General features: G+C 43.7%; 1 protein-coding gene across 2 annotated transcripts in view; it reads right to left on the bottom strand.

The window, feature by feature from the left end:
* Positions 1–22,011, bottom strand: part of stat5a (signal transducer and activator of transcription 5a) — a 122,360-nt gene that overhangs the window by 47,875 nt on the left and 52,474 nt on the right. The window lies entirely within an intron of this gene.

The following is a 22,011-nucleotide window of genomic DNA, read 5'->3' as shown; positions in this document are numbered from 1 at the left end:
TCACTGCTACTTGTTTCCAGTCAACACAACCCCATAAACCCTGTTCCAAAGTGGCACATTCACCATCAGGGAGAGATATCTGCAGGGGAAGCATGTGGTGGAATGCACGTGTGTGTGTCTGTGTACGTGCATATTAGCACACATGTGAACATGGTGATGTGTCACGTTTGTGTGTATCTTAAACGAACAGAAGCACTTTGGTGGATGAGTGGATGAATGGATGTTCTGAGAACAGCATGAGCTAGACACACTAAGGGGAAATGAAAGTTGTTTCCCTTCTGACCACTCTCTGTGTAACTTTCTCTGTCTTTCCCTTAACCACTTCTAGTTTCCATTGTATAAAAGTCATTTCCCTCTAGAGTTTCAGCTTGCCGGGGCGTCTGGATAGCGTAGCGGTCTATTATGTTGCCTACCAACACGGGGATCAGCGGTTCGAATCCCCGTGTTACCTCCGGCTTGGTCCGGCGTCCCCACAGACACAATTGACCGTGTCTGCGGGTGGGAAGCCGGATGTGGGTATGCGTCCTGGTAGATGCACTAGCGCCTCCTCTGGTCTATCAGGATGCCTGTTCTGGGGGGAGGGAGAACTGGGGGGAATAGCGTGATCTTCCTACGTGCCCTCCCCCTGGTGAAATTCCTCACTGGCAGGTGAAAAGAAGCGGCTGGCGACTCCACAATTATCGGAGGAGGCATGTGGTAGTCTGCAGCCCCTCCCTGGATTGGCAGAGGAGGTGGAGCAGTGACCGGGATGGCTCGGAAGAATGGGGTAATGGGCCAAGTACAATTGGGGAGAAAATGGGGAGAAATAAAAAAAAAAAGAAGATTTTCAGCTTCCTCCAAAAATAGGTGAGAGTAGCCAAAATACAGCTGGAGTAGTCAAATCAAAGTGTTGGACACTTCGATGGCATTGCATTGGGAGGAGAGGTGGAATATGTCACGAAAAAGAATACAGGCATACCTTTGAAATGAAAAAAAAAGTAAATCGGTTGCTGTTAGACTGTTAACACAGTAATATCTTAGCATAATACATAATGCCTAATACAACAATGAAAACAGATAAACTGCGGGAGCCATCTCATATTATTGCGAGTGGTGAGATGAAAGTTTAATGAGCCAATAACTCAATTCAAAATCTTTACCATCTTCCGTGAAGTTGTGCAATTATCAGAATCGCAATGCATTTCTCCTAAGACTGCACTCATCCAGGACCCATGACATTTCACTGGCTTATGTGGCCATAAACCTTTCTAACCACTGTGCAATGAGCCTCACAAATGGCCCACAACTTGCTTATTTCAAACGAGCGAATTTGTTTGGCTTGTGCTTCTGCGATATGAGACTAGGTTTTACATAACAAGCGAAACGCCCTTACACACTGAAACCTGGGTGGATCTGAGCAAGCAGATAAAAAAACAATTGGAATGAGTGAAAAAAAACAAAATAACTTAATGCACTGTCAACCGTTCAACTGTCAGATGGATAAAAAGTACAAATAGAATGTGACTGGGTCAATTTGGCGAAGATCACAGACCAAAGAATTGTGGGAAAACAACTATCAAATAAAAAAAAAAAAATTAACATCATGGGATTATTCCATAATTATTCTGTAACTATTCCCCTAAAAAAAGTGCACAGCACTGCAGCTGTAAAATAATAACATGCATGCGCTGAGGCGCTCTCCATTTTCTCTTTACCACTCGTAAAACAGGAGCTCAAACAATGATCAAAGGCAAAAGGGGATAAAGTTGAGATGAAATGAGGCGCATCGGTCCCCATGCGTCAGAAGGCATCGTGGACTTTTTAAATGAGTCATTTCCTAATCGTCTTCTGCATGACTGTGAAGCGATCAGCAGTGAGCATCAAGTGCACCATCAGCTGATGGGAGGAGGGACTTAACAGGAAGCGCAAGAATCTTTTCCCACCAGCATCTCTCTGACTCGCTCCGGTTGTGGGCAAGGGACTGCCGCTCTGTACCGCCCCGACCGCTGCTTCAACGCACGTTTGCACAAAGCCACGGCAGGCATGCTGCGAGAAGATGGGGCCGCAGCCAGCCTACATTTGTTGTTTGTTGTGCCCAAAACAGAAGTTTGTGGAGTGTGTGTTCCTCCTCCTCCCCTCTTTAAAAGGCTGTGTGGCAGCTCCAGGCACCTGTTGCCTACCATTAGCACCTCCATTTCTCACCTCCGGTGGGAGAATGCGATGCTTCCCTGAGGATGTCTCCCCCCACCTAACCACAGCATGCAAATACACCGACACAGATATGCCGGGCTGACCGAAAGGACTATCTGCCGCTTCCCTCCCTCATCGCCAAACAAGTTCAAGTAGGCTATTTGCTGAGCCGACACCTCTGCCACTACAGATAAACAAATGACACCTTACCGTGTGTTTTCTGAGATCTGTTGTTACTCTTAAAGAGGAGTGAAGCAGACAGAGGGAGCAGACACAGAGAGATAAAGAGAGAAAGCGTAAGGAGGAAGTGAGTCAACACTGGGTGCTGCTGAGGAAGCGGTCTTTTTTTTTTCTTTTTTTGTTTTTTATTTTCCCAAAAGGGACCACAACACTGGCAAAATTATGATGTCGTTAACGCCTCAGGAGCTTTGAGGGAAAAGCCCTCCCATGGGTGAAAATCCTCATGTTATTCCAGTGATTATGAACAGTTCATCCTCGAGCAATGCACATGGTCTCTAATGCAGATGGGAGCAAGACAGCCTAAGATTCCTCAGTGATGTCACCATGAAATAAATTTGGTAAACCTAGTAAAAAATAAATGAACAGGGAGGACTGACAGCAGACTCTAAACTGCACATATAGGTGTAATTGTATGTGAACCCTGTGATGTCCAGGGAATCTCCCTGCCTTCTTTCTGCCTTGTGCCTGCTGAGATGAATTCCTGCCTGCCATGACTTGGACTAGAGGGGTATGGACAATACATTTTGTTTTGTTTTTGTTTTTGTCATGTAAATCTCCTGCTTTACATCCATTACCCTTTACTTGTGTTGGGATATAACATGATAGTATAGGAATCATCGCAGCTGCATTGGACTGCAAACTAGGACCGTCACGTGTAGTCAAATTACTCAAATTAACTCGATTACAAAAAATCCTCGATTACATTTGACTGCCTCAACGCATCATTTCCTCTTATCATGCACTTCTGAACATGCCTAGCCAGGTAGAATGACCACATAGGGCAGCGAAGTGCTCAGATGGTTTTTACTGTTCCACATAGATGATGCAGTATATTACTAGAGTCAAGAAAAAGCAGTGAAGATAAACAAAAAGAGGCGGCAGCTAGGAAACAAAAGAAATGTCCAAACTTTGAGGTCAGTATCAACTAATATGCACAGAGAATACAGTAATCTGCAAATATTGGAAAACTAAACTTGCTTATGTCATTATGCGTGCTCAATAATCCAGGTAAGGAAATCAAAAAAGGTGGAATCAGTTCATCTGGACAAAATGTTTATTGAGGGAAACGTTTCATCACTCATCTAAGTGACCTCTTCAGTCTCAACCGACTGCAGGTATCCCCATCTTTATAAACAATACAGTGGCATAACGACTGAAAACAGCGATAGGTTTCGTATGCAGTTTACCGTGACCATTAACTAGAGTTACAATGGCCATGTGTACTATTCACAGAGGATTGGGGAATGTTTGCAATCACAGCATTGTAAGATGGTGACAGATGTACCCCCCCCCCCCCCCAGTTAAGGGATGGTCGTTTCCTCTTCACATAGCTGGCTTCTTTGACTCCCTGTTCAAACCAGCATTCCTCCCTATCAAGGATATGCACATCCTCATCCTTGAAAGAGTGGCCACTGGCCTGTAGATGGGTGTAGACTGCGGAGTCCTGGCCTGACATGTTAGCTCTCCTGTGTTGTGCCATCCTCTTGGCCAGCGCCTGTTTGGTTTCTCCAATGTACAAGTCACGACAATCCTCCCGGCACTTAACAGCGTACACTATATTGCTCTGTTTGTGCGGGGGACTTGATCCTTGGGGCGGACCAACTTCTGGCGCAGTGTGTTTTGGGGTTTGAAAGCAACTGAGACACGGCGTTGGGAAAATACGCGTCTCAACTGTTGCAAAACGCTCACCATACATGGAGTGTGTGAATCACCAACCAGTGGTGATTCCGTATATGGCGGGAGTTTTGCAGCAGTTGAGATGCGTATTTTCCAAACACCGCGTCTCAGTTGTACCACACTGTTTTTTTTAGTTCTGATTAATTCCCAGTAAAGTTCTCTAACAATTAAACAGGCAAGAAAAAAATACATTTTGAAATTGTCAACATCTTGTATATGAAAGCTGGTAGAATGGAAGAAGGCAACAGGGACATCATCTGACTCCTTCCCACTTTTACACAGACTGTGGCCTGCAGCCCTTCTCTGCACACGCTGCTCTGATCCACCTCATGCAGCCCTCCTCCTCCTCCTCTCCCCTCTCCAACTAAAGTACTGGCCTGCCTGACTGTCTTATGACTTCGATTTTACAGAACAAATTGTAGAATGAGGAGGAACAAATATACTAAATTGCTAATAACCTCATGAACTAATTACATCCTAATTTCATACCATGCCCAACGACAGATGATTCATGTGTGGTTATGCCAAAAATGGAGTGAAATAGGATGTATGTAGGGGGGTGGGCGCGCACACACACACACACACACACACACACACACACACACACACACACACACACACACACACACACACACACACACACACACACACACACACAATCTGCTCCCAGACAGACGGGCTCTCCATACCAGCCAAGAAATATTTTCAGGCCTGATGCTGAGTGATTTTGTAATACTCTCTCACAAGTGAGGGTAAATGGACTACATTTATATAGTGCTTTTCTGGTCTCATCGACCATTCAAAGTGCTTTGCAGTGCATGTCTAACATTCACCTATTCACACACGCACACACTGATGGTGGAGGCTGCCATGCAAGGCCCCAACCTGCTCATCAGGCGCAGTCAGGGGTTCAGAGCTTGCTCAAGGACACTTCCATAAACTCTCTGGAGGAGCCAGGGATTGAACCAGCAACCTTCCGATTACTAGACGACCCGCTCTACCCCCTGAGCCATGCCGCCCCCACTGAACTGTGAGAAGACAAAAAGCAAAGATTCAAGTTTCAGTTTCTGTTGTTTTTTTGATGTCTTTGTGCCAGAAGCGGCACCAGCAAAAGAACACCCCAAAAAAACAAAACAAAAAAAAACCCCCCAAAAAAACAAATTCCTATACAAAGACAAGCTTTCTGATGACTTCAAGGTGCTAGTTGATGTTTTGAGTTTTCTCTCTACCTTCCCTTTATTTGTGCCATTCAAAGCTCTTCCCCTGGCGAGTGCTACAGAAAAACCCATTTCAGGTGATCTAAAAACAGATATATTATTTTATTCGAGAATACAAATTCCTGTCTGGGACTCTCAGCCACAAAAATGGAGGCTGGTATTTTAATCAGATTAGAGGGGTTTGGGGGTGTCCAGGTGGTGTGGCAGTCTATTCGGTTGCCTACCAACATGGGGATCGCCGGTTCGAATCCCCGTGTTACCTCCAGCTTGGTTGGCATCCCTACAGACACAGTTGGCCATGTCTGCGGGTGGGAAGCCGGATGTGGGTATGTGTCCTGGACGCTGCACTAGTGCCTCCTCTGGTTGGTCGAGGCGCCTGTTCAGGGGGGGTAACTGGGCGGAATAGCGTGATCCTCCCACGTGCTACGTCCCCCTGGTGAAACTCCTCACGGTCAGGTGAAAAGAAGTGGCTGATGACTCCACTTGTATCAGAGAAGACATGGTAGTCTGCAGCCCTCCCCAGATCGGCAGAGGGGGTGGAGCAGCGACCAGGACGGCTCAGAAGAGTGGGGTAATTGTCTGGATACAATTGGGGAGAAAAAGGGGGAAAAAATCCGAAAAAAAAGAAAAGAGGAGTTTGGTTGAGTATCTCCATATACCATTATTCCCGTAAACACTAAAAACAAGTCCATCAGATTGTCCCCTTGTTGGGAGGGCTTAAGATGCTGACTTCGAAGTCAACAAAATTCTGTCTCGTCAAGGTTGGTTTGCTGACGGTCACATGGTATTCAAAATTCAAAATGACTCTAAATGGATTTTATTTTATTTTGATTTATTTTATTTTATTTTTTTTGCATCAAATGTTGTTTTATATGTTCCATTATCTGACAGTTCCTGCCAGGTGACTACACAACAGATCTTTACAACAGCACTGGTCAGCAGTATTTTCAGCGGTTTTCGTAAGGAGACAGCCTACACATTTTCCATACATCAATCATACCAACTTCACTCCCTGTCATTGCCGGCGACTGCTGTGGCCAGCGTCATGGTAAAAAGCATCCAAGCTATGATTTATTGTGAACTGAGCTGACGAGTCCTCAAAGCAGAGGGACAAACATCCCAAGCAATAAGGCTGGGCAATATAACTTCTTTTTATTTTTTCTACTATTTACTATTACTTTATTAATCCAGGTGGGAAATTCTTCCTCTGCATTTAACCCATCCTTGCTGTATGGCTAGCAGCAACGGGCAGCTGCAGCGCCCGGGGACCAACTCCAGTTCCTCTTTCCATTGCCTTGCTCAGGGGCACAGACAGGAGGATAAACCCTAACATGCATGTCTTCTTGATGGTGTTAGGAAACCGGAGCACCCGGAGAAAACCCACCACAGACATGGGGAGAACATGCAAACTCCACACAGAGGATGACCTGGGATGACCCCAAAGGTTGGACAACCCCGGGGTTCGAACCCAGGACCCAGGCTATATCGATATCCCGACAAAAGACTAGATATCATCTGGGATTTTTGGATATTGTAATATCGTGATATGACACAAGTGTTGTCTTTTCCTGGTTCTAAAGGCTGCATTACAGTAAAGAGATGCAATTTTCTGAACTTATTAGACTATTCTAGCTGTTATATTGTCTCTACCTGTTTGGGCATCATATCCACATTACTAATAAGTGTTTATCAAAAATGTGTAAATATTTTATGAGGGCACCAATAGTCATCTCTACAATATCATCAAAATATCGATATCAAGGTATTTGGTCAGAAATATTGTGATACTTGATTTTGTCCATATCGTCCAGCCCTACCAGGGAACAAACACTGAGAGACACCATCATTATGGCAGACATCCATTTTTAGCCAAGCCCATGCTGGCTTTCACGTCACACATACAACGAAACTATAGCCTGTGAGACAAAGAAGCGAGAGAGACATGAAGATAAAGTAAGAAGCAGCTTTCTGCTCTGGGTTGGCGGGTCTGGATGATCGACATGATCCCATGATAATTCTACGCCTCACTTGTAGCTGGAGTTGGGCATAGGCAAACAAGGTGCGCGCGCACACACACGCGCGCGCACACACACACACACACACACACACACACACACACACACACACACACACACACACACACACACACACACACACACGCTTTGAATTAAGGGAGGTCAAAGTTAATCTTTTGCAGCAATTAAATATTTATGAAAAGCCAAAATTTACTGAAAATAATTTGTGATTTCACTGCAAGATAGGTAAGGTGAACATGTGCTCTGAACCCCCGTCTGCTTTCAAGTGCAAGTGGTATATAACGCTGGAAAGCAGCATGCCGGCCTGATATTGCTCTAGTTTTCAAGTAAAGTGGACCGCAACTGTTGTGTTACTGTTTTTCAGACGAAAAGCAGACGAATTAAACATGAAGTGGTTAAACTGTGAAAACACTTTACAGTCTATATGCAAATGAAAAACCCACATGTAAAGCATAACGTGAAGGCACGACTAACATAGCATAAAGGTATACTTTAGCCTGATCATAACTTTAAGTAATTATCTTTCTATATTTGCTCATTTCTATAAAAACTGTGTCCACATTAGACAGAAATTTATTGAATGCAACTGACATATAATGTATGTGTTTGGAGTCAGTGGCGTACTCAGTCCTCTCTGTAGTTAAGTAATTTTTTTTTTTTGTGTGTGTCTCATTGCATTTATGAAGTGACAGCTTTTGCAGTTCCAAGTTGAACATCTCTCAACTTTAGATGCACCGCAATGGATGTTAACCCCCCCCCCCCCCGCCCAGTAAACTAACCAATCACATCAGCCCAGTGGAGGGACTAACATCTGCACAAATGTGCCATACAAGGGGCATCCAGGTAGTGTGGTGGTCTATTCCGTTGCCTACCAACATGGGGATCGCAGGTTTGAATCCCCATGTTACCTCCACCTTGGTCGGGCATCCCTACAGACACAATTGGCCGTGTCTGCAGGTGGGATGCCGGATGTGGGTATGTGTCCTGGTCACTGCACTAGTGCCTCCTCTGGTTGGTTGGGGTGCCTGTTTGGGGGGAGGGGGAACTGGGGGGAATAGCGTGGTCCTCCCACGTGCTACGTCTCCCTGGTGAAACTTCTCACAGTCAGGTGAAAAGAAGCAGTTGGCAACTCCACATGGATCGGAGGAGGCATGTGGTAGTCTGCAGCCCTCCCCGGATCGGCAGAGGGGGTGGAGCAGCGACTGGGACGGCTCAGAAGAGTGTGATGGTTAGATGGGTACAATTGAGGGGGAGAAAAAGGCCCCCCCCCAAAAAAAAGCCCCCCCCCCAAAAAAAGATGTGCCATACATACCAAAACGGTAAAATAAGGAGGAAAAGTTATTTGGTGTGGGACTGTAGAGCATCCTTATCTAAAAAAAAAAAAAAAAAAAAAAACCCGGATTAACTCAGGCTCATTAATGGATTAACTCATATATAGCATGAGACTTGATATTATTTTTGATATTTGGTCATTGTAACATCATGATGTAACATAAATGTTGTCATTCCCTGGTCTTAAAGGCTATATTACAGTAAAGAGATACGCTTTTCTGAACTTAGACTGTTTTATCTGAGTGAAATGAACAATGAAAGTCTGTACCTGCTTGGTCATGATAGTCATGTAACTAATGATCATTTATCGACATTTTCTTATGTGTAAATATCTTATGGGAGCAACAATAGTCATCCCCAAAATATTATCACATTATAGAAATAGAATTCAGTCAAAAATATATTGCCATTTGATTCTGTCAATATAGCCCCACCTTAGTTGTGGCTACTGTGTGTGCTATGCTGTATAAAAACTGCTCCTGTACAGTTAATGGACTCAGTGCTGTCTTTCTCATAGTTCCCCTCCATTATCTTCAAATGTCAAAGCCATCATCTCTCTTGACCTTGTACAGGCTTACAGGGCTGCATCACTGCACGTGTGAAACAAAAGTGGTCCTGCTTAGAGACTGGACCTCATGCCCAGCTGGGAGATCTTCTGCCTCCCATCTACAAACACTCAAGTCAAAGAGTCTACTCATGGCTGTGCATCCAGGTGACAGAGAGGATACCATGTGTACACATTTGCTAGTTCTGTCAAAAAAAAAAAAAAATGAAAGTAACTCATATCACCCACTCTTTCCTCTCGAGATAAACTGCTGTTCTTCAACACAAGCAGTTCCTGTTAGGAAACTTTGGCAACTGAGTTGCCACCTACCAGCCACAGCAATGTTAACATTCTTCCTACCATCTACTCATGTGTACACCGAGCGTGTCAGAATCAGGAACACTTTGTCATTTCATTTCATGTACGGAAGGAAGTACATGAAATATCGTTTCCCCCGGTCTACAGCAGTGCAACATAAAGACAAAAACATGTATCCAAAAACTACAAGAACTTCAAGAAGACACATATCCAAACTAACACATATATCCAAACTAAAAAAAAAAAAAAAATCACTGTCCAAGGGAACGAACGCCAGCCAGGATGACTGTCAGAACTGCCGGTCACCATGGGCTAGCAGTTAGCTTAGCCTGCCCCACTTCCACATCCTGTCAGACCGCCCTCGGTGTTACCTCCTCGGTCGCAGCTCCAGGCAGGGCCGTGGTCCCTGGGCCCACAGGACGCAGCACCAAGCTAGCCCAGCCGATCCAGCACCAGCCCTCCCAGTCATCAAACGAAGACAAAACTTAAACGCAGACATGGAGACACTACATGGACGGTACTGGGTGAGGCCGCTGCAAACATGACTTCGTGCTGCCATCTTCCCACACCAGTACTGGGTGAGGCTACTGCAAACATGACTTCGCGCTGCCATCTTCCCACATCAGAAACGGGAAATGCATGTAAATGCAATACAAACAAGAACACCTGCCTACATAATCAGAAAATATACAGACAAATGCCATCTTCACTTATCCCTGTAGGTCTTTTCCAAACCCAGTCAAACTTTTCAGCTATCAGTATGTATGTGAATGCTGTATGCCAGAGCTACTAAAATGGCTTTGTCCAGACAATGCTGCTTGTTAGAAACAACCTAATAGAGAATACAGAATATCCCTCCCAAACATGTGCAATGGAGGGCCATGTGTATTGCAGGTTTTCTTTTACAATCCAATACTACACCCTCCAATTTCAATGACTAATACACCCTCAACCTGACAAAAAAGGACAAATCACTGACATTAGATGGCGTAGTGTTGGATTGCAATGAAAACCTGCATACATATGACCCATCATGGCACATGATTGGACGCCACTGATTTCTGGGATGACAGCAATTCCGAAGAATGCACTGTGACCACCACAGATCTTTATTTGAAGAGTGTTCAAACAAGAGAACGATGTTTTGAAATGAAGAGGTCACTGTTGACCCAGAAGGGATTCATATGTTGGGTCAGTATTTACTGTTCGAGTGCGACAGCATTATAACTGATATGACAATGCAAACAGTAAATTACTGAATACAGAGCATTACTGAGAAGACAACAGATACAACCAAACTAATAGAATATTGCCTCTGGGTGAAACATTGACAGCAGCAGAGAAAAATGTGTATCACAAATTTTATTTGTTGTCTAGATGACAACAAACAGTTTGCCTCTAGGTAACAACTAGCCATACTTCCAAGTTTCAACCCCCCACCCCACCCCACCCTGCTCTCCCTCTCTCACACCACTCTCCCTCTCACCCACTCTCCCTCTCTCACCCACTCACTCTCTCTCACCCACTCTCCCTTTCTCACCCACTCTCTCTCTCTCTCTCACCCACTCTCCCTCTCTCACCCACTCACTCTCTCTCACCCACTCTCCCTTTCTCACCCACTCACTCTCTCTCACCCACTCTCTCTCCCCTCTAGCTTACAACGCCTGCTCTGGACACTAAGGCAGAAGTTGTAAACTATTTCTCTCTCTCTCTCTCTCTCTCTGGATTTATAAATAACGTCAGAGTATAAGACAGCTGAGAGTAAAATTAAGCCTGCAACCTACTTCCGGTGCCCAGTACACACGGGTGCCTATATACTGCCACAGTAACGGCAAGCTGTTTTGGGGAGACAAGCGTGCTGGAGGTGGTGAGTGGGGGGAACACAACTAGACCTGCCACAAATGACTCTACATTTAATTATAACACTTCTATTTAAACATATCCCAGGCCTGTTGTAGCATACATGTATCATTAGTCATATATATATATCCTGATAATAGAGTGGGGGATATACTGTATATCAACAATGATATGTATTCTCACACAGCACACTACATATGTGAATAAGACCGTAAAAAGTTAAATAATGACAAATAATCAAACCACGTCAAAAATGTCATCTGCAGTCTGGAAATCAGGGAGGAAATGACTTTGGTTGAAACAGCGACTGTGTATTTGCCTAGATAGGGTAAGTTAAGGGTATATGTGTGGGTTTAAGCAATGACAGAACCTTGGACGGACACACATCAAAGCCAAACATCCTCTTTACATCACCGTCACAGATACGGTCAAGAACCGTCCTGTCTGCAATCATCAGGCAGTGACCAAAGTACAGTCAGTCAACTCATCCACTTTTTCTGCAGATAAGCAGGCACTCACAGACACATAGTATAAACAGACAGACAGATGGATGTACAGATACACATACACACACACCCCAGAGTGCATAGATGAACATTTACCTGGGATATGTTTAACTGGAAGTATGTCTTCATTATGGCATGAAATGCTCTGCTGCTGCTGCAATGCAAACACTTGTGCTTTGCAATGCAGAATAACTTTTGATAGCTTATAGTAATGTTGCAAACATCAATTTAAACTTAAATTATTTTGATCAATTATTATAATTATTGTTGTTATTATTATTAGTAGTAGTAGCAGTAGTATTAATAATAATAATAAGAACATGATTCTGAACTGATTAAAGTTATTGAAAGTAAAGACTTTACCTTTTTGTTAAATGTTCACATACAGTTAACTGAGCTGGGCCTTACCAGTAAAATAAAATATGCATGCCTGTTTCAAAGGTTTTTTCTAATCAACATTCAGTTATATTAACAAATATGAAAATTTGCAGCGCATTTTGTTGCTAAACAAATGCAAATCAATAGCTCCGATAACGACGGGCGCGGCCAAACATCGGTACACAAAAGAGCCACTCATATCTATGGCTCTTTTAGCGACGGGCATTGGTAAACATCGGGACACAAAGAGCCATGGACATCTATAGCTCTGATAACGACTCCAAGAGGATAAATTCTGAGTTTCATCACCAGCCAGTCAGACTAGCTTGGTCTAGTCAGAAAGGCACGAACTGAGGAAGCCTCTTGGATGAGAGGCAAAACGTCTTTACGGATATATACCAAGTCCAATTGCACTTGATTCAACTCCTTTGGATAAGGTAGATATACTGTGTGTGCAAGAGACCAGGTGGAAGGGGAGTAAAGCCAGGAGCATCGGAGGTGGGTTCAAACTCTTCTGCCATGGTGTAGATAGCAGGAGAAATGGAGTAGGGGTAATTCTGAAGGAAGAGCATGTCAACAGTGTGTTGGAGGCGAACAGAGTGTCAGACAGAATGATGAGTATGAAGCTGGAAATTGAAGGTGTGATACTGAATGTTGTCAGTGCATATGCCCCACAAGTTGGGTGTGAGATGAAAGAGAAAGAATAATTCTAGAGTGATTTGTATGAAATAGTGGAGAGGGTACCCAAGGAGGAGAGAGTGGTGATTGGAGCGGACTTCAATGGGCATACTGGTGAAGGGAACAGATGTAATGAAGAGGTGATGGATAGGTACGGTTTTGTTCTCAAGGAGAGGAATATGGAAAGACAGATGGTGGTGGATTTTGTGAAAAGGAATCGAAATGGCTATGGTGAATACATATTCTAAGAAGAGGGAGGAACACACAGTGATGTATAAGAGTGGAGAGAGGTGCACACAGGTGGGCTAAATCTTATGCATGAGGTGCGATTTGAAAGAGATTGGAGACTGCAAGGTGGTGACAGGGGAGAACATAGCTAGGCAGCATCTGATGGTGGTCTGTAGGATGACTTTGGAGATCAAGAAGAGGAAGAAAGTGATGGCAGAGCCAAAGATCAAATGGTGGAAGTTGAAGAAGGAAGACTTGTGTGGAGTTCAGGGAGGAGCTAAAACCGGCACTGGGTGGTAGCGAAGAGTTGCCGGATGGCTGGGCAACTACTGCAGAAATGGTGAGGGAAACAGTAAGGAAGGTACTTGGTGGGTCCTATGGACAGAGGAAGGAAGACAAGGAGACTTGTTGCTGGATTGAGGACATACAGAAAAGTATACAGAGGAAGAGGTGTGCGTCATATGGACAGAGGAAGGAAACCAAGGAGACTTGGTGGAGGAATGAGGAAGTACAGAAAAGTACAAAGGAAGAGGTTGGCAAAGAAGAAGTGGGATAGTCAGAGAGATGAAGAAAGTAGACAGATTTACAAGGAGATGCAACATTACATGAAGAGAGAGTTGGCAAAGGCAAAGGTAAAGGCGTTTGACAAGTTATATGAGATGTCGGACACTAAGGAACGAGAAAAGGACTTGTATCGATTGGCTAGAAAGAGGGACCAAGCTGGGAAGGTTATGCAGCAGGTTAGGGCGATGAAGGATAGAGATGGAAATGTGCTGACAAGCGAGGAGAGTGTGTTGAGAAGGTGGAAGGAGTACTTTGAGGGGTTGATGAATGAAAAAAATGAGAGCGAGAGAGAGAGAGAGAGAGGAGGTTGGATGATGTAGGGATAGTGAATCAGGAAGTGCAGTGGATTAGCAAAGAGGAAGTGAGGGCAACTATGAAGAAGATGAAGAGTGGAAAGGCAGTTGGGCCTGATGACATACCTGTGGAGGCATGGAGGTGTTTAGGAGAGATGGCAGTGGGGTTTTAAACTAGATTGTTTAACACAACCTTGGAAAGTGAGAGGATGCCTGAGGAGTGGGGCGAACTGTACTGGAACCGACTTTCATTAATAAGGGTTATGTGCAGAGCTGTAGCGACTTAAGAGGTATAAAGTTGACCAGCCACAGCATGAAGTTATTGGAAAGAGCCGTGGAAGCTAGGTTAAGAGGAGAGGTGATGATTTGCAAGCAGCAGTATGGTTTCATGCCAGGGAAGAGCACTACAGATGAGATGTCTACTTTGAGAATTGGATTTAAAGAAGGCACATGACAGGGTGCCGGGAGGGGAGGTGTGGTATAGTATGAGGAAGTTGGGAGTTGCAGAGAAGTATGTAGGAGTGGTGCAGGATATGTATGAGGGAAGTGTGACAATGGTGAGGTGTGTGGTTGGAATGACAGTTGGGTTCAAGGTGGAGGTGGGATTACATCAAGGATCTGCTCTGAGCTCTTTCTTGTTTGCAATGGTGATGGACAGGTTGACAGACAAGATCAGGCAGGAGTCTCCATGGGCTATGGTGTTCGCATATGACACTGTGATCTGTAGTGAGACTAGGGAGCAGGTTGAGGGGAGCAGAAGAGGTGGCGGTATGTACTAGAGAGAAGAGGAATGAAAGTCAGTAGGAGCAAGATGGAATATATATGCATGAACGAGAGGTAGGATAGTGGAATGGTGAGGGTGAAAGGAGTAGAAGTGGCGAAGGTGGATGAGTTTAAATACTTGGGGTTAACTGTTCAAAGTAACAGGGAGTGCAGAAGAGAGATGAAGAAGAGAGTGCAGGCAGAGTGGAGTGGGTGGAAAAGAATGGCAGGAGTGATTTGTGTCAGAAGGGTATCAGCAAGAGTTAAAGGGAAGGTTTACAACTTCCCTTCCTACTCATTTGGTAAAAGCCTGTCTACCTTCTCTATCCTCTTTAATAACTGATATCATACATTTCTCCATTACCTCTGGTCTTGTTCCCTCATCTCTCAAAACAGCTGCAATAATTCCAATACTTAGGAAACCTGGTGCAGACCCCAACAATTTTATTAATTTTCACCCAATCTCAAATTTACCATTTCTTTCTAAAAGACTTGAAAGAACAGTCGCATCTCAGGTACGCACTGACTTGATGCACAACAATCTGTTTGAACAATTCCAGTCTGGTTTTCGCTCCATGCACAGTACGGAGAAAGCCTTGGTGAAAATCACTAATGATCTGTTGATGGCACCTAACTCTGGGTTCTCAACCATTCTTGTCCTTCTCAGCCTGAGTGCAGCCTTTGATACCATCTCACATAACATCCTCCTAGACCTAAAGAGATTAGCTTCCATTAGAATAACTGGCACCCCCCTTGACTGGTTTAGATCATAACTCTCCGGCCGCACTCAGTTTGTCCAACATAAAAATTTGAGATCACAGTCATTTTCTGTTACCAATGGTGTTCCCCAGGGCTCTGTATTGTGACCCCTCCTATTTATTATTTACCTATTACCTCTTGGCCACATTTTCAGGAAATTTGGCATTCAGTTTCATTGCTATGCAGATGACACCCAGCTTTACCTATTGACCAAGCTACTCTTCCACCCACTGCCCTTTCTGACTGCTTACTAAAAAATAAATCCTGGTTTTCATACCACTTCCTCAAACTTAATAGTGATAAAACCGAAGTCCTCCTAGTAGGTACTATATCTACTTTGGCTAAACGTGATAGTTTTTCTCTAACTATTAACAATTCTATAGTTCCTCCATCGCCTCAGGTTAAGAGTCTGGGTGTCATCTTGGACAGCACATTATCTTTTGAAGCTCACATCAACCATGTTAATCGGTCTGCATACTTCCACCAATATTAATCATCTTCGCCCACCACTTACACCTAACAGCACCGCCATAATCATTCACACTCTGGTTACATCCCGTATTGACTACTGCAATTCTATCCTTTTTGGTCTTCTCCTCAAGTGTCTTCATAAACTTCAATTGGTCCAGAATTCAGCTGCCCATATCATTATCAAAACTCCTTCCATAGATCATATCACTCCTGTTCTTCAGTAACTCCATTGTCTCCCTGTTAAATACCGCATTGACTTCAAGATCCTGCTTCTCACCTTTAAGGCCCTTAATAACCTAGCGCCTTCATATCTTTCTGAACTCCTTCATATCCACATGCCCTCCCGCACTCTCAGATCCTCTTCTGCTCTCCAACTCACTACACCATTGGTCCGTTTGACTACCATGGGGTCTAGAGCCCTCAGTCATTCTGCCCCCTGCATATGGAACTCTCTCCTACAAGACATTCACAACACTGACTCTCTTTCAACCTTCAAATCCCATCTCAAAACATACCTTTTCAAACTGGCATATTGAGTCTGATCCACGCTTCACTGAGTTTTGTGCAGGTGATGATCCTATACTTATCTGTTGTATTAACTTTTTATTGTCTACCCTGCTTTGTTTCAATTTTATGCTGTCTGATACAGTGCTGCTTCTTTTATAAAATGTATTATTATTATTACAAGATTGGAGTGAGACCAGCTATGCTGTATGGTTTGGAGACAGTAGCACTGACAAAAAGACAGGAGGCTGAGCTGGAGGTGGCAGAGTTGAAGATGCTAAGAGCTTTATCAGCAGTGACGAAGATGGACAAGATTAGGAATGTGTATATTAGAGGGACAGCTCAGGTTGGATGGTTTGGAGACAAAGCAAGAGAGACAAGATTGAGATGGCTTGGACATGTGCGGAGGAGAGATGCTGGGTATATTGGGAGAAGGATGCTGAATATGGAGCTACCAGGGAAGAGGAAGAGGAAGACCAAAGAGGAAGTTTATGGATGTGGTGAGGGAGGACATGCAGGTGGTTGATGTGACAGAGGAAGATGCAGAGGACAGGAAGATATGGAAATGGATGATTTGCTATAGTGACCCCTAACTGGATCAGCCGAAAGAAGATGAAGCAGTTTAAGAGCCACTCCCTTGTTTAAGTTATATAAAATAATGAACACTTACTGTATGAGTTGCCTGATGAAGGTTTGAGTGCAGGGACATGGATGACTGTGTGTGTGTGTGTGTGTGTGTGTGTGTGTGTGTGTGTGTGTGTGTGTGTGTGTGTGTGTGTGTGTGTTTTCATGTGAGTAACCAATTTAAGGTCCCAGTGACGTGGTCATTAACAGTTCTACAGTTAAATGTAGTGAATCAAAGAGTGACATGGTAAGACGTGAAGCACATGATAAGGAAGTGTGTCAACAAGTGGGTGTGGGTTGGGGGAGCACTACAAGCAGATCTCTGTGCTGTCCAACTAGCCCTGAGGTTGTGTTGCTATGCTTAACTCAACATCCTCCCACAGTGACCTCACGGGGACAGATGATCACTCATCAGCTCAATGATGTGCCTGTGTGAGCCTGTGCTGCCTCTAGCACATGACAGGTATTGTTTCAATGTTTCAGTGGGGGGAGGGAGTGATAGCTGATTACGACCCATTAGGTCATGACAAAAGGAAATGACCACCTTTAATGGATGCAACAGAAGTGGCCCTCAGTCTTCTCTCTCCCCCAAGCGCCTTTCCTGTCTTTTACACTGTCAGCACCCTCTGTACTACATCTCTCCTGACCAACAACAACCCATTAATGCCGTTTTCTGGTCAATGGCCTTGTATGAGGGCTACAAATCCACTGTACCAGCTGCTGCCAATAATCAGTCAAAATCCACCGTGGTGGTGGGTTGTAACCTTATTGTATCGGTGTGTTTGTATGTTTATTTGTGTGTATGAGCATTTGTAAGAGATTAAATTAGCTAAAGTTCACTTTTTTAAACCTATACTTCATTAGACTGGAAAGCTCACAGTACATCCACACGTCTTAAAGATCCAGTCCAAACGAATATCTTGTTTTCTGAGCTCGTATTTTTAACAGGTTTGTTAAAAAGTTACCCAAAATGTTAGAACAGTTGTTGTTGAAAAACTACTGTCCTGGTTGTCAGCAGAATCAAACCATTTCAGAAAATCGACCTGCTTCTGGTTATAAATAATAACATCATTTAATACAGTGATTTGACTGGGCAGTCAACTGTCATCGTCAGTCAGTTGGTCTGTTTTCATGTAGTTGCCTTGCAGCATCATGCAAGTTAATGAGCTAGCTAGCTATCTCAGAATTAGCTTTGTACATAATTGGACTGGATCTTTAATATAATTACATTGAGAAATTATCATCAACCATGTCATTCCATCAAAGTAATGGAAAAAATTTTTGGCACTTCCAATAAAATGTCTTACACCATCTGCGCCAGTCTCTGGAACGATGTGGCTGTAGCAGGGCTCCAGCTTTCGCCTCTGACATTAAAGCTAGAATGCAGGACTTTTACATATAAATGAATATCCATGACATTCAAGCTCTTGCCAAACAAGTTCACACAATGATGATCAAGCCTATCACCATTTAGCGCCTCTATGGGGAACGTGTGGTATTGCACCACATGTTTACATTGTGCTACAAAAATGTGGTACACATTTTGCCATGCAACTTTTTTCCATTGCTCTTTGCGTCGTTGCTTGCGTTGGCTTGTGTAGGGTTTGTAACCAGTCTTTGCCTTTCACTTGTGCAGCAGCAAGCATACAGGCCATTATTGTTCTCTTGCACAGCATGTTTGACCAGTATAATACACAAAGCATTCCTGAAATTTTAACCAATACACACTCCATTCACAGAACAACTGGATTTTCCTTTTTTTCCACAATGTTAATATAAGTCTGATGATTTTTGTCAGTAATAGACAGGACCTAACGCCCCTCTAATTATCAGCTTGTGCTGATAATTAGAGGGCTTCCTTGCAGAAGCCTGTGATGGTGACAGAGCTGGAGGCTTCGTGCGTTTCCCATGCATTTGTTAGTTGTCATTCTCATCATTGTTGCTGTGACCTATACTGGCCATCTATCTACTGTGCAAGACCAGATGAGCCAGATTTGGCAGTATGATGAAGCATGTTCACGTCACATTTTTGGCTTCAAAACAACACTGAGTAGATCCATTGTGAATGAATAGCAGCCATACTGGAGGCTGTCTCCAGGTATAAATACTCTGAGGGCTGTTGCTGGTTCTACAGGACAGCCAGACGAAAAGACTTCCTGTTTCCAGTGCAGAAGTACACAGATGGTCAGGATGTATTGTGTGTCAACTGAAAAAAGATTTTTCGAGTCAAATTAGATTTTGCTTTTATTCAACACATTGTGAATGAGCATAAACGAAGATAGGTGTGAGCTTCCACGCTTTGAAAATGGTATATATCATAGTTTGTAAAGGCTTAAAAGATTGCTCTATTGGACTGTGGTGAGGCCCAGTGAGAAGATGCAAGACATAAGTTTCTCAATACTGAATTGAGTCTGTAAAGTTTTTGTTTGTATGATTCAATATGATGTCCGACTATGGTTTCATGAGGTCTGGCTTAAAAAGGTGAACATATCCTTCAATGCTACACAGCTATGAGGAAGGTTTGGCCTGGTGGTAGCAGTAGCTTCAGAGCTGAATGGAAGATGAAATCTTAGCACCATTGTTGGTCATAGGTAGACTTTTAACAACTTTTTTCTTCTTTTAAATAAAAAAATAGGTGACAGTCCTGCAACTATATCCTCCATTGGTTATCCTATCAATTTTTCAACTATTCCAGGGGATCCCAACCTTTTTTGGCTCATGACCCCACTATGAAGTCACAAAACTCTAATGACCCCAGACCTTCTGAAATTACGCTAGAATTAATTTGTTGAAAGAAAATGTTAATTTTAGAAGACATTTAGGCTCTACCCATGACAATTCTGCATATTTATTATGTATTTTATGTATTATGATTGGTGTCTTTTTTTGTGATCAATTTTTTTATTAGTCATCTACTTTTTCCCTAACACAAGACAATACAAACACAATACAAAAACAACGGGAAAAGACCATGCGAAAATTACATATACATACATACATACATACATACATACATACATACATACATACATACATACATACATACATACATACTCAGACTGCTCAGAGCCCCCCTCCCCACAGGACCCATGATTGGTGTCTCTCACCTACTTAATGGGACAGTTGAGCTTTCACATCTCGCTGCAGCCTTTCAAAGTTTGGTGGTGTAGTAGACAGAGCGCATCTCATCTCTGCAGTTACATCCAGTCTCGAACGGTACTTTGACTTCATTCACACAAGAGCACTAAATCCGGCTTCGCACAGATATGTGCTTCCAAAAGGAACCAACAATTCTAAAGCACACCGAGATCTCTGGGTACTCTTCTCTTGCTCCAAACCAGAATTCCTCCACCGCTACTCGCGAATGCAGTCCCTGTTGTGTTCTATCACGTGTCAGTTCAATCAGCTGTTCAACAGCGGTGCAGGTAGGTCCACTGAGCCTGGATCACATTGGAATGGGTCCCTCACCCAGTCAAACTTTGACATATCCAAGTCTGGAAAGTAAGTGGAAAAGTGCTCTTCTAGGCGTTTCAGGGCTCGCACATCATCTTTGTGGAGCACTGGTCATCAATGCTGTTGTCTGTTAGAAACTTGCTCAGCTGGGGCAAAGGGGTGAAGTTTGCTTTTGAAAGCCTTTCTCTCCAGAATGTGAGTTTCCCCCTGAATCCATCAATATGGCCACTCATCTGCATAATATTCTTGTTTTTCCCCTGCATGCTTATGTTCGGTTCATTAAGTTTTCCAAAAATGTCCGTTACATATGCAAGGAGGCACATTTTTTTTGCTGGTCACACAGAAAGTCGACAAAATCTGTTTTTTTCACATCCGTGAAAAAAACCAACACTTCATGTCTCAACTTGAAAAATCGCTCCAGCACCCTACCTCTCGACAACCACCATGTTTCTGTGTGAAAAAGGAAATTGTGTTCAGAGCCCACATCGCTGCATAGTTTTGCAAATAGACGTGCATGCAGTGGATGTGGTTTGATGTAGTTGACCATGGCTACAACCTGGTGCAATATGTCCGCAATGGGCACACTCAGTTCCTTAGATGCCAGTTGCTCACGATGAATCATGCAATGATTCCATACTATAGAGGGGGTCAGTTCCATGATTAACGTACATAGGCCTGGTCACCGCCCCGCCATAGACGGAGCCCCGCCATAGACGGAGCCCCATCTCTACAAAATCCTACCATACACTCCCCCATGGAATGTTGTTTGTCTCCATATAGTTGTGGAGGACATCGTACATTGCCTTGGCAGTCTCTTGTTCAGGAAGAGGGAGACAGTACAAATATCTTCATGAATAGCATTCTCCTGCATATAACGAACAAATATCAAAGTGTGGCCATTTTTTCCTTCTGTGCTGACATCCATGTGTCGAGCATAGGCTGGGGAATTTTGTCGTCGCTCTGTTAGCATGCTCTCTTGGTCATTAGCGATTGCATCGATCCTTCTTTTCACTGTGTTATCAGACAATGGTATTGTCTTCAGTTTTTGAGCTTCTCCCTCCCCACACATCGTTTTTACCATTTCAATGGCAGCTGGCGATATAAAAGTCTCAGTGATGGTATGTGGCTTCATAGCCTTTGCAACAAGATAGCTCACCTCAAAATATGCTTTCAAGGCTCACTCACTGACAGTCATTGGCTTTCTGAAGTACACTGGCTGCTTACTCAGCTCGGCATATTTCTTTTCAAAGAAAGATTATGGTTTGCCTACATGTTCTTTATGCGTTGTCTCAAAATGTCTCTTGAGCTTGTTGGGTTTCATGCTCTCCAAAGACAGGACGTTACCATGCAGCAGACATTGTGGCCTTTCCTCTTTGTGTTCAGTTATGCTAGTAAATC

This window comes from Lampris incognitus, chromosome 10 (genome assembly GCF_029633865.1).
Source record: "Lampris incognitus isolate fLamInc1 chromosome 10, fLamInc1.hap2, whole genome shotgun sequence".
Taxonomy (NCBI): domain Eukaryota; kingdom Metazoa; phylum Chordata; class Actinopteri; order Lampriformes; family Lampridae; genus Lampris; species Lampris incognitus.
This window is presented reverse-complemented; position numbering and strand designations above follow the sequence as displayed.